Source organism: Gallus gallus, chromosome 6 (assembly GCF_016699485.2).
Source record: "Gallus gallus isolate bGalGal1 chromosome 6, bGalGal1.mat.broiler.GRCg7b, whole genome shotgun sequence".
NCBI lineage: Eukaryota > Metazoa > Chordata > Aves > Galliformes > Phasianidae > Gallus > Gallus gallus.
Window position 1 is genome coordinate 9332360 of NC_052537.1, and position 13671 is coordinate 9346030.

A 13671-nucleotide genomic window follows, 5' to 3' on the forward strand; every position below is an offset into this window, starting at 1 on the left:
AGGATTTTCTCCTGTGGTTAGCCTTTCATATACATGTGAATGTTTTCCTATGAAGTGGCAGTAAGGAGTTCTTCTGCACTGAAGATGTGTTTCTGACATGTTCCTGCTTTGTAAACAAAGGCAGCAGTTACAGACAAAGTTGTCAAGATTTGGGAATTATTGTCTTAGTCAGACTTCCACTGATGCATTAGCATTTGTTTTACTAGTGAGCATTAGTATTTTATAATGCTCCTGTAACATGATGGAAAGTGCAGCAACAACAGCAGAACAGCAAGGTCTTATGCTGTAGCACATGAGGACAAAGGCAATAGCCATAGGCACAAGAAAAAAATGGAAAGAATCTACTTACCTTTAGAAAGCCTTGGGTAGGCAGGGATCTCCAGCAAGATGCCCTTGCTTCCACTGCCAACCCTTAAATGAGGTCTGGGAAGGGGTGGAGCCAGGATTCTGGCTGGCCACTCAGGCATATTGCATGCACCTGAGCTCCCCTGGGTTGGCTCTGTCTTTTCACAAGGTGCTCAGTTGCTGGTTTGGGCTGTGACTTCTGCTATGTGCTCCAGTATTGTTACAGAGATGAAGCCATTGATTTTAAAGATGAGCCTCCTCTACTTCAGAAAACCCTTTAAATACTGGAAATAGTTGATAAAGCTGGCATGCTCTGGGTAGTTGGACAAGTCTTTTTATACCTCACTGTAACCATATTTGTAGTTTTCTTCCCTTGTGGAAGAAATTCTCCCAATAGTCAGTTTTTCCCATTTACTTTTGCTTTGGAACCATACATAAGCTGATTAAATCTTTCTAATTGTGATAATCTTAATGTTGTAATTCTGAGGATCTAGAAGCAGGGAATGTAACCAAAGCAAGCTGTTGCAATCATTTTACCTTAAAAAAAATAATTCCCTATTTCATATAAAACTGAGCTATGCAACAAATCCTTAATATTGCCGTGTCCTCTCCGGGTTGTGAATTCAGCGAGCCGTAACTCTTCCACTTCTTCCCTTGGGAGACTATTATATAAGCATTCAGCTGTTCCTCTTGTTGTCCTTCTTATTAAGATGAAATTTTATGTTGCTTAATTCTATCTTGGTAGGCCTAACTTCGCAAACTGGGACGACTCACATGAATCCACGCCTTTTAAAGACTACACTATGCAGCCTGTGCAGAAGAAAAGGGTAGTATTAAAGGCAGTAATAGAATTTTGCAAGGTTTTATGGGACTGACAGCAGACCTACCTGAGTCAGCAGAGTGCTCTTCCAGAAATTAAGACTTAGCCACATACTGGGCTGCACTGGGAAGAGCATAGCAAGGAGGTCAATGAAGTGATTATTCCCTGCGTCTCCTGCACTTCTGAAGCTGCAGCTGAAGTAAAGTTGCTAGGGGCCTGAAAAGCAAGATGTACAGGGAGAGACTGAAGGAGCTATGTTTATCTGGAGAAGAAGATAAGACTAAGAGGGAATGTACTTAGTACCTTCAGGTATCTAACAAAGGCTATTGGGAAACAAGTAGACTCTTCTCAGAGCTCCTCAGCAAAAGGACTACATAAAATATATGTATATATTGAGCATTTTTAGCTCTCTCCATATAGTAATACTATTCACACAGCAAACAATTGTTGCTATTTCTCATTTGTAGAATGTCTCAAGAAATTTTCATTCACGACAGGCTTCTAAAGGAATAACGGTCTTGCACTGTGTTCAGTATTCAGTGAAAAACTGGAAAAAAAAAAGTAAATGCATGATAGTCTATGCTAGAGTGTCTGTAATGCATACAATGAATATACCATTGTGTACATTGCATCTCCATCTCTGAGAACTGCGGCAGAATTGGGTGGGTACTATGAAAAGGGATGCAGCTGATTTGCTTTATATCACAATTGGCTGAGAACAGATATTGAGATCACTACATGGAAGCACCTTAAATTTTGTCCTTATTACACACAAAAAAATCACATTGCTAAGGGACTGCAAACATGTGTAATAGTTTTGAAAGAAGGCCAGTTGTGAATGCATATGCATTTGGCATGGGAATTGTATAGTTCTGAATGCAAACCCATTAATACAAAAAAAAAAAAAAAAAAAAAGACAGGAAATGACTTGAATTTTAGTTCAATTTTAATTTTATTATTTTATTTTAATATGCATTTATGTGGTTTTTCCAATGTATTTTTTTCTCTTTATGATTATTTTATGGATAAAATCTAATGGATCATATACCAATCCATTACAAAAGTAATTAGAAGTGATTTTGATATAGCCACGTAATTAAAACCTCTAAGCCTAATTGTAGGGGAAAGAGTAGACTCCAGTGATGGGAGCTGGGTAATTCTGGTATTTTAATTCACATGCTGCCAGTTGGCTGAGGCTACGTATACCACATGCGGACTTTGCCATCCTCCCATTGTAATTGATGCACCATGTCTCCTTATTTTGGTTGTTCATCGTTCATTCATGTTCTTTTTTATTATTGAAGGCAGGTTTCAAAGATTGTACCTTCTGTCCCTGTGAGACTACCAGATGAAACATACAGTCCATATCCATACAGGATAATTTAACCTACTTCGTTTTACTGCATTCATTTAAAAATAAATATTTATTTTGGCTAACAACTTTTTAATCTCAACATGCTCTTAAGAGCTTTTCTAATACTAAGAGCCCCTGCATTCAGGGGTAAAGGGTGGAGATCTCTAGTTTTTCCTATGCTACTGACTTTGATTCTTGCAGTGCCTCAGGCTGCCTGTATGATGTCAGATCTGCTTTAGAATCACAGAATCATTCATGTTGGAAAAGACCTCTCAGATCATCCAGTCCAATTGTCCACCTACCAACAGTGTTGCTCACTAAGCCATGTCTCTATGTGCCACATATACTATATCCTTAAGTATTTCCAGAGATGGTGACTTCATCACCTCTCAGAGCAGCCTATGCCAATGCCTCACCACTCTTTCAGAGAAGAAATTTGTCCTAGTGTTCATCTTGAATGTCCCCTGGCACAATTTGAGGCCATTCCGTCTTGTCTTATCATGCTTACCTGGCAACAGGGTCAAGTCCTGTAGCTGTCTATGCTGACTGTTTGTAAGCATGTGTAACTTGTTTTAGAAAACTGTCACTGTGCTTGGATGTTACTGACAAAAATGGGGGAGGTAATTTCAGTTGTTCTGGATGAAAAGCTTGATGAGCAGTTCTGAGTTGTTAGAAAGTTCTCTAAGAGTCCTCCTAACACTACATGTTGGAGGAGCCTCTGAAGATAAACTAAATGTCCAGAGCCAGGAGCAGAAAAGTTATTTCTAACTTCAGTTATGGTTCATGCAAAGCTAATGTTCTCTCATGATGCTTTTAATCATCTGAGAAATACATTCTCAACAAACAAAAGGTCAGTTTAGCTCCAGAGTAATGTATAAGATGTTGGAACATACAGGAACATACCCTTACATTTTCACTTCCAAATATATTTTGTGATTTAGTAAAGCCAAAGTAGTTCTAAGTAGAATGGGTGTGAATGCAGTTTTTTATTCTTTTTTTTTTTTTTTTAATGCAGTTATTCTCTAAGTTCTCTGATGCTGTTAACAGCACATAATAGAGATGCAGAGATGGGATACACTTGGCGGCACATAATCACGTTTTGGAAAGCTGCATGGACTTGGCAGCCCAGACTCTAGTTAAATGCTAGCCGTGGTCCAGCGCCACATCCTTTGAGATTGCTTGTAGAAATGGAGTTTCTTTCCTTCTCCCTCTTGCTATTATCCATCCCCTGAAAACAGTCAAAAAAGAAAAATCCAAGCTGACTACCTGGAATGCTTACACATCTAATGGAGTAAAGCTTTAACACTCGTACATTTTTAATGCTTTTGCTAACTCAGGGGGAGCACTTAGAGTTTATTGCTATCCTTTCTTGTATCAAAGCCTAGAAAGTGCCGGTTGCTGTATACTCTACTAGAGATCTATTCCAGCCACTTCTGAAGGTACATCACTCAAGTTTATGGTCAGTACTCCACTGTTCATTTAAATGTTTCAAAAAATGTAAATACTGATGATTATGTGATGTTAGGGTTGTAAGACATGTCCTGGGCTTTTATTTTATACTTTACTATAGAAGATGCAATCTGAATTCTATAACAAGTCATACACTTGGGATGGGAAGGTACTGAATGATAAAAATTGCTTTAGATGGTCATTACAGTGGAAACTCCTTAGTAGCTTGCAGCTATTTCCAAAACTGCAGAAGCCTTCAGGCTTTGGATACCCTTTGATGAGAGTAAAAAAAGAAAAAGGGGGAACTTCAGACCTTTCCTTGAGCCCATCAGAAGCAAAGCCCTATTTCTTCCCACCCCTTTTTAACCACCTAGACAATGTCCATCATTGCTGGATTCTGTTATTTTTACTGTTGTGCACTAAAACTAATACTTGGTCCCTCTTCCTGCCCTCTTCCTTTATGCTGTAGGACAACTGTGTATGATGCTTGCAAGTGGAGATAATGTTATTCTTATTGCAGTCTGGATACTTCCTGACTCATTATCAGAACAAGTCTGATTGCTTTGCAGCAGTTTTCTCCCGGGTAACGCTAACTTACCTGTTAGAACCACAGCGAGATTCTCTCTGCAGTAGTGGTACAGCAGGTGTCTTCGATAGGGACATGGATTATAACTTTGTGATTTGTCTTCAAAATGTGTTTGGACTGTAAAACAGAAGTGACCATAGAGAATTAAGGTTTGCCATACCAAAAGAGCAAGATTAATACCCTCTGTATCACACAGCCACTTTTTATCGCCCTGCTTTGCCCAGCCCTGAAGTTAAGTGGGATGAACCTGGGCCTTATTGTTTCCTGGAATGCTGTGTCCTGGAAACGAGTGAACACATCGGGGGTTTTTGTTCTTACATAGGATGAAAAGTTTTAAAGAACATCAGTAGAGAAAAAGTTGCTCATAGAATCATAGAATCATAGAATTGCTCAGGTTGGAAAAGACCTTAACGATCTTTGAGTCCGACCACAACCTAACCATACTACCCTAACTCTAACAACCCTCCGCTAAATCACATCTCTGAGCACCACATCCAAATGGTTTTTAAATACATTCAGGGATGGTGACTCAACCACCTCCCCGGGCAGCCCATTCCAGTGCTTAACAACCCTTTCTGTAAAGAAGTGTTTCCTAATATCCAACCCAAACTTACCCTGGCACAACTTGAGGCCATTTCCCCTCGTCCTGTCACCTGGCAGCAGTGAGAAGAGACCAACCCCCCTCTTGCTGTAAGCACCTTTCAGATACTGGGAGAGAGCAATAAGGCCTCCCCTCAGCCTCCTTTTCCCCAGACTAAACAGCCCCAGTTCCTTCAGTCTCCCCTTGTAGGGCATTCAAGCCCTTCACAAGCCTTTTTGCCCTTCTTTGGGCCTGCTCCAGCACCTCCATGTCCTTTCTGTTCGCAGACCATGAAACAAACAAACAAAAAGAAGTCCTGCTTAATATTTGCAGTGACAGGAATTGTTCTCCTGCACCTCATTGCCTTTGCTGAAGTGCAAACTGTAATTTTTCTTGACATAGCTGTGCTCAACTGAAAAGTGTTGCGGTCTGACCCGGCTAATGTGAGTTTGGCTTCTGGGCATTTAAAGAATGGTTGACTGTAAGCAGAATGTGGTTGGATATCATTAGTGTGTTCTTGGTACCAGCCGCTGCTGTTTGAAGGAGGTGCTCTTTAAACAACATTATAGCATGTTTTTCAAAACATGACTGTGTCATTGCTGGAAGGCTGCGCGCTGTGAGTCCGGCCTGCTGTAAGAGAACAATTTCTTTCCAAGTCACAGCTGCGTCAGAGGAGTTCCCTTAGCCACAGCCCTTGGGCCCGTTCCCTCCCTGTGCTGAAGGGTTAGTTGCGTTTTATTGACATCAAGCGGTAAAGAGGCAGAGAGCAGTGTTTGTAGCAGGCAGCCTGCTCTGGACTTGAGCTCTTTTCCCAGGTCCAGGGCTTGGGCCATTTCTACCGGACAGAAAACTCCCAGGGCAGAAGTGTCAGCTCAGAGAAGGGATTTTTGTGGTTTAATTTTGCATCTGTCTCAAATACTAACGAAAAAGGACAGGACTCATTTAAAAACGTAACGCCTGCACAAGGCTTGTGTTCCCCATTTAGGGGACCGTCCAGCGAGGGACAAAGCGAGGCCTTCAAGACCTTTGCCCCGCGGTGTGCGGTGCTTGCGGAGTGCGTGTGCGTACGTGTGTGCGCATCCCCATCCTGGGGCTGTAGGTTCGTGCGGAGCCCCGCAGCGGCAGGGCAGGGCGCGGCGCACAGCTGGCTGCCGGCACGCCGGGCGCTGGCGCTGGAACGGCTCACGCCACCGCCGCCGCCCCTTTACGCGCGGCCCCGGTTTCATGAATGAAATCCAATCGCCGCGCTATAAATAGACCGCGGGGCCGCAGACGTCACAGCGCGCGCGGCTCCCGCCGGTCTCGCCGCCGCCGCCTCCCGAGCGTCCGTGTCAGCGCCCCGGGCCGGGCGGGCTCAGCACCGCCGGCGGCATGCTGCCTCCGCGCCGAGTCGGGCCGGCGCCCCGTCTCGCCCTCCCGCTCTAAGGAGCGGCGGGAAGGGGCGCGGCGGCTGCTGCTACCCCCGTCCCATGTCCCGCCGGGGGGCCGATCCCGCTGCGCGCTCCCCGGCTGCCGGCTGCCGGGCATCCCGCTCTCCCGGGTAGGTCCCGCGTCGCCCGGGCGCGATCGTGCTGCGAGCGCGGGGCCGGGTCGGGCTGGTGCCGAGGCTGGCGGCGCTCCGCGCGGTCCCTGTCCCCGCAGGTGCTCTCTCCCCTCCCCCGAGGTGAGAGAGAGCCGAGTCCTTGATGAAGCTGATCTCTCTCGCTTCCTCTTCCAGCGAGGCCACAAGGTGCAAGACAAAAATAGATGATGCGTATGAGAAGCAGAAACCTCCCGGTGCTTGGCACTTCTGAGTGTCATTTACTAAAAACCAGAAGGTTTGGAAAGATTTCTTTCTCTCTGTTTGCCCCTTCTTTTCTCCCGCTTTGTCTGCGGAATCTGTTGTGGGTTGCTGTGACAACAGCAGCAGACTGCTGTGGGGGGCTTGCAGCACAGAGGTTATCAGGTGTCTGGCAGCCGGGATCTATCTGAGGACCACGGAAAGGGGCTGCAATAGAAAACAGAAGTCGACATAGATTTAAGTCAACCTTTGCTGGATATTGTGGCATCCAATACCTAGGGTGAAAGGAAGTCAGTCACTGGCAGACTGAGCTGGACTAGTGAGAGAGCTTGGGGTTGCCTTCTGCTGGTCAAAGCACTACCCAGGCTACTAAAGGCATCGATATACTTGTTTAACAGTGGTAATAACAATTTTAAAAAGCCCTTGAAGCTCTACATATGGTCACAGTGAGAGCAAGGAAATGATGCCAGAATATTCTCAATGACTTTGTTCCTCCTCAGTTTGTGTACTATTTCAGGACACACAGCTGACTCAAAGCCAAACGTTCAGCTTGAGCTGTAAGAGAAGCTGGGGTGGAAATTAGTTTGTTCAGTATGTTCAATGGGAGTTCTTAAGCCAGCACTATTTCTAGGCAAAAATTAAGTGTGTGGGGAGGAAAATACAACCTACAGACAGAGTTGCTGTATGACTGTTTAGTGTAAGTAGCAACTGAATGGGATGTATCTGCATGCAGGCGTATAGCATTTAGGATTGGGCATCACAGAATATGGAAACAGAGCACCTTAATTTCTCTTTAACAATTTTCCAAGGCCCTCTCTCATTAAGTTATGTTTTTCTTTTATGCACTTTGGGTTTGCATGTATCAGGTCTGTGATGTATCCATTCACAGAAGAAATAACTTGATGAGCTGACTATTTATACAGGATTCTTTATCTTAGAGACATCATACTTACAGAGCGTAATATCTGGGACATGCTCAGATGTGTAGAAGTATTTTTAGCCAAGAAGAAATAAACAGTTTTAACTCTGGACAGCTTTCTAAATCTCCTGCCCTTTTAAAACTTCCAATCTTCACAAATACTGTAGAGTATTATGCTGAGAGGAAGAGCTGATCGTTTGACCACTAAATCCCAATGTTTGACTCTTCGCTAATAGATTTTGTTCACTGGAAAAATCCTTAAGTCCTGCATCCAGATGTTGCTCTGTGCTGATGGAGCTGAAAGGACAGAGAAGCCTTGAATTAGGAAAGGCGAGGAGCAACAGGTGTTTCACGTGTCCTTCCCTTGCTCTCCTGTTCTGCCAGAAGAGTACACAAATGCTGTAGAGAGTATGTACTTTGGACTCGCTCCCAAGCAGAGCACTTAAGAGAAGGAAAAGTAATGCTGAACAGTCGTTGCTGCATACAGCAGTTGCAGCACTCGCAGCGAAACATTGCTGAGACTGTAGCTAGTCAGATCACTGTGAAAGCACCCTTGGATCATTCATTGGGCTTACCTGAAAAAGCTCAAAACCTTCCTCTAGGAGTGGATGGTGGTACAGTGTGTGAGCTGGAATTGGTGCAGCTTGGAGTACATGAGATGATAGTCCCACCCTTTCTTACTGGGGGTAGGTTTGTGAAATTAAACAGCAGATTCCCTTTGGTTCCCATCTAATGCCATTCCATTTTTTTTCTTCCTGTCCTGTCTCACATAAGAGATACAATATGGCAATTTGTCGTCTTTACAAAAAGAAAAATAAATAGGCAAATGAAATTCTGTATGGCAACTAAATATTACAAGTCAACTTCATACATACTTGCTTCCATCGCAGTTCATGGGGTTTGCATTTGAGATATAAATTCAGAACTTGGTCCAGTATCTGAAAGTGGCATTTATCTCAAGTCTTCTATCTGGCAGAATTTACTTACCCAGTCAGTGTTTAGGTGTGTGTATAAACACAGGGAGAGAGGGAGAGCCATCTAGAGATTTCATTCACCTTTTATGGTTTCCTTGTAGCAATCACATGTGAGAGTGAATAAAGAAAATCACACACAAAAAAATCTTTCCAAAATATCACTGATGAACATGATATGATATATGACAAGTGTCACCTAAAGTTTGAGGAACGACAGCCTGATTCTGTCTTTTGGAAGGGAAAAAAAAAAATCACAGGAAGTGAGTTTTGGGACAGCTTCCTGTGCTACAAAGTCACCAATGTCTCTAGAATGTTTTTCTTTGTAGTTCTAGCAAAACATGATAAATGCTTCCCCACAGAAGTGTACAGAAGCTGGGACGATGTCCTTTGGGATGATGTTCCTTTGGGCTGGTTATTTTGTTGTTGTTTCCCTCATTTCTCCCAGTTAGGAGTACTGCTCAGAGTAACATACTAAAGGGAGCATACAACGTCAGCACTTGTCTTTATAGTGGGTAAAAAAATCAGTAATAACCTTCATACAGTATCTGTAGTTTAATGCTCTCAACTACATAGGAGTAAAATTAGGGATTTCGTGGTGTTTATTACCATGAAAGCCAGTAGTGCTGATTCAGGCTTGTTCAGTGATGCTTCTCCCTTTAACACCAAATTTTGTATTTTATCCCAGGTACTCCTGAGCATTTTAGCCACTGAGTATTCAGGTGCAGCTTTGCCCCAAACACCAATCTGTACAACCAACAAATATGCAACCAGCAGAGTGGTGTAGTTAGGCTGGCGTTTTACAGGTCATAACTAGAAGCGTTATCACAGTGGAAAGGGATGATGAAAAACAAATGAAAACACTCACCCGTGTCCTAGGCTTGCAGAAAAACTCCCAAGGGAACAACCTCCAGAAAGAGATCTTTCCTCAGTAGTAGTCAGCCCTTAAATGGAGTCTAGGAGAGGTACAGCCAGGCTCCACCCCTTCTGGTCACACAGCTGAATTGCCTTCACCTGTGCTCCCACGGCTGATTCAGTGCTCGCCTCAGGTGATCAATCAGTGGTTCAGGCCATCATTCAACAGTTCCCATACATGTTCCAAACACCAACTGAGGAGCCAAGGCATCTGGTGCTCTACCTGTATTAATGGGTCAAGCGATGTGGTAGCAAGGGATCTGGAGATGAAAATGTTGGTGCTGAGGACCCAGTGTCCATGCAGCACACGTTTCAGGGACAACAGGGGTTGCTTCAGGTTACCTTTCATCTGGTGGGAACCGAACATTTACTCGTTAGTTGTGAGTAACTTATCTTCCACTTCAGATTAATCTGAAATGAATTCAGTTTGTGCACTCTATGGCTGCTCCTGATGTAAACCAAGGCATAATAAGTGACAATGCCTGGGATATTTGCTTCAAAAATATTTTCTTGTCTGAACTAAAATGCTAGTGGAGGTGCACCCTTAATCTGCTACTGAAACACAATCTTTTGCTGCACAAGGAGGAATAGTCTAGGGATTTAGTGCACAGCGATATTTTATATGTGGCTGCTCTATGGGGTAACATCTTTTTGGTGGTGGTTACCACCTGGTCCAAATGGGTATTGTCTGCTCTCAGTTATTCAGTTCTCATACACTTTTAGTCACATCAGCCACAGCTGACTTCAGTTTGTGTTGATATGCCATATTATGCAGGATGCACAGCAATGCTAGAGGTTGCACACTGCCTAGTCCCCTACATCCGCTGCTGTAATCTCTGGTAAAGGGAACGAGCAGTCAGTTGGAGCCAGGTATATCCTGAATCCTGACAGAACACGTTTGCAAAACTATATGAGAGCCATAAATCAATAATGTACCACCTATTCTTTACAGGGTTGGGTCCAGTGTGGTCACCCTTCCTCACATCTCTGCATGGTAAAAAGGAAGAAACAAAAGAAGCAATGAGCCACTGTTCAGTGTCATGGCCTGTTCTTGAGGTAGACTGGGAAGAATTGGTGAAAGGAGAGGTAGCAGTATTGCATGCTCATCCACAACACAGTTTCCATTCCAGATATCTGCCTTCTGAAATGGCTCAACGTCCTTCACCTGCTGCATGGATTAATTTCTAGAGAGATGATCTCTTCACAGAGGATATTGCAATGTATGTAACAGGTCAAAGTAATACGTAATCTGCTCAGAGTAATCAGCTTGTTGACTTTGCACTTCAGGTCTTGCAGGACCTGTTAGAAGACTGACATAGTTCAAGTCTGATGCTGAGCTTTGTATTTGGTTCCATATCGTCTCTTAATGTCCGTGAGCGTAACACATAGATAGGCCCTTTGTGAACTGCACATTCTGGGGGTCTCAAGAGTATCACTGTTTTTAGGTTATCCAAGGAAGTGCTTAAAAGGTGTTGTATTATCACAAAAGTAGGTTGGATTTGATAAAGGGCCCTAATCCACATTCAGCTCTGAATTTTTTACCCCCACATCAGTTTGTTGTCTTTCGGTCTTTTCTTAGTGCATCTTCAGAGTAAGTTGACAGAACTTCAAGTAATGGAACACGGCAATGCCTCATCATCCTGGATGAGAATAATGTCCCCTGGTGACCTAGTTATCTGATCTCACCTCAAATCTTGTTACCCTTTGTCACCATTTGCTTCCCTGATGCTGAAGTGGTTCAGGGTTTTCATGTGTTTGGTTTAGCAGTTGCTCCTTTGGTCCACCTGTAATTTAGTAAAAGTCCTAATGTTTATATCTCATTAAGAATGTTTTGTGATAACCTTTCAGCAGCTGGTATAGGGTATCTTGTACTTCATATCACGTTGTGATTTATTTTACTAATATACTTGACAAGACCCTATCCTCATTATTAAATTGAACCAAACCACAAGCCATCCTTTTTGCCCACTACTCTTTCCCCAGATCAGAGCTGTTCGTGAATGATATGCCCTTGCAGAAATGAACGGTAAATATCCATGATTTTTCTCCTAACATAGGTATGTTAATCCATCTGAATTCTGAAACAACACATGGCCGGTTGTATACTGAGAACAAACATTCCACTTGCTTGTTCAGGCTCAGGCACTCTTTGGTCCTTGCCAGCGTGCTGCTGCCTTGAGGTTCTGCGCTGTAAGGCAGTGACTTTGCTGCCTGGAGAACTTGCCTTTTTGCTTCTCCTCTTCCAGTTTTGATGGTTGCAGGCAGTAACTTTGTAATTTGAGGAGGGAGGTGAGATCTCTGCTTGCTCTTGTGAGTTTTTTGATGCTCTTTTTGTAATATAAGATCAAAAATATGTCTTTGGACTGGGCTGAAATATGGAACTCTTTTCAGACAAGTGTATTTTTCAGGAATAAATGTTGATGGATTTACCACCTTTCTGCCGGCCTGAATTTTCCAAATAATTCCCACTCAAGCTATCCACATTATGTGGTGTGGATTTCAGCGTCTCTTCCCGTTAGATTCCTGTAGTAATTGTGCTGATGTAGTTTTGATTGGACACCAGTTTGTGTAAAGGCCTTTCTGTTTAGCACGTTTGATTAATTAACTTGAGCCGGGTTGGAATTACTGATTTTTATTTTTCCCATGGAATAACTTAAAAACTTTCCTGAGTAGTCAAGGTCCTGACATGCTGTCACTCTGAGCCTTCAGCTTAAGGGTTTGCTCTTAACGTGAGAGCTAAATAACATGCTTGCTTGTTTTCAGATGCTGTGTCAGTCTTATTGGACATGCTTAAGCACTGAGCTAAGAAGTCAACATCTGGAGAGTCACTCTGTAATCACCGATTACTGTAGATACTTTTGGTGATTTATCTGTGATGTTTTGCTGAAAACAGCTGACAATTAGCTACTGTTCTTCCAATCTCGTCTATGTTTTGTATAAGTTAAGTGATGATGTAAAACATCTAGATACTTCAAAGTGGGCAGTTAGCTGCATGGGTAGTGAGATCAGTATGGGTGGATTCCTGATCCCACATAGGATTTTATAGGGATGGCAGGGAGCACACAGGGAACTTGCTGTTGGGTTTGGATTGTCATCCTCTTTCTTTCCAGCAGAAAAAGGTGCAATTATAGTTTTAAATATAATAAACTATATTTGTAAATCAAGACAGATTCACGATTAAGGCCTGATTGTATTTTGTACATAAATATACTTTAAATTCATGCTTAGAGAGGGAGAGAGAGAGAGAGGAGCTGATGTGTGTCTGTTGTGTCTCAGTGCGATAGCTGACCAACTGATAGGCTCCATCTACAGATCTTTTGGAAAATTTCCCTAGAAAACAGTATTTCTTTGCTGAGGCTAACTAGCCAGAAGGACCTGCTTGCCATAATAACCACTATTATTACAACATCATATTGTTGTATTTTAGTGATAAAAACAACTGGCTCAACAGTGAGAAAAATTAAACAAAGAAAGTGTCATGGAAGTTAACTAATTAAATGGCTTTATCTCAGATTCTGAGTCTGCTCACATCTGCTGATTTTTGGCCGCCTCTGTCTCCCATCATACACAAATAATCATAGGTGACAATGTAAAAACAGAAACATCCTGAGAGGTTTTAGTGAACCTATGTTATTCTTGTGAGTATCCTTTTTCATTTCCACCCATCTTCTCATCTTTCTTTAGAACTAGATTAAGGAGTGAAATCTTTCAGTGCTTTCTGTGTTGGAACAGCTGTATTTCATCTGATGGTTCCCCTTGTGGGTTTCTCAGTGCTCCTCATTTGCTGATCTTTCAGTTTTCCTGTATCTTTTTTGCCAGCGTCCTCTCTGAGACCGGTCGCACTTCCAGTAACTTTCCTCTTACTTTATCCTGTTTTCTTTTGTTGGTAAACTAAAGTATTGCAGGTTGTGGGTCGGTTTTGACTAGTGTTTCATTGGTCCTGGAATGTTAT

The 13671-nt window shown here is 42.9% G+C and overlaps 1 protein-coding gene across 12 annotated transcripts in view; it reads left to right on the top strand.

The window, feature by feature from the left end:
- Window positions 1–13671, top strand: part of RHOBTB1 (Rho related BTB domain containing 1) — a 50779-nt gene that overhangs the window by 10339 nt on the left and 26769 nt on the right. For 2 of the 12 annotated variants that reach the window (XM_040702379.2, XM_040702378.2), the window contains exon 3: window positions 10672–10939. The exons of 6 other annotated variants lie outside the window; for them this stretch is intronic. The gene's annotated coding sequence lies outside the window, so the exon portion shown is untranslated. Of the gene's footprint in view, window positions 1–3899; window positions 3979–6244; window positions 6952–10671; window positions 10940–13671 lie in introns of those variants that run through there. 4 more of the 12 variants (XM_046942836.1, XM_046942837.1, XM_015288130.4 and 1 more) reach the window with 4 other exon arrangements.